Raw genomic sequence first — 209 nt, forward strand, 5'->3', positions numbered from 1 at the left:
TATATATGTGTGTGTGTATATATATATATATTAGGTATTGGTATCACATTCCATCCAAATATTGTTATTCCCGAGAAACGCAAGAATATTCCAGAAGGCATTTCTTCAGCGGAAATCACCTTCCCACTTGGGCGGCGAAGTTAGTGCAGTGTGCTTCCGCGGCGCGACGGCCCCCACGCCCGCCCAGCGCACGAGCCCCGCGTCCGGCC

The sequence above is a fragment of the Penaeus monodon genome, chromosome 14, assembly GCF_015228065.2.
Source record: "Penaeus monodon isolate SGIC_2016 chromosome 14, NSTDA_Pmon_1, whole genome shotgun sequence".
Lineage (NCBI taxonomy): Eukaryota > Metazoa > Arthropoda > Malacostraca > Decapoda > Penaeidae > Penaeus > Penaeus monodon.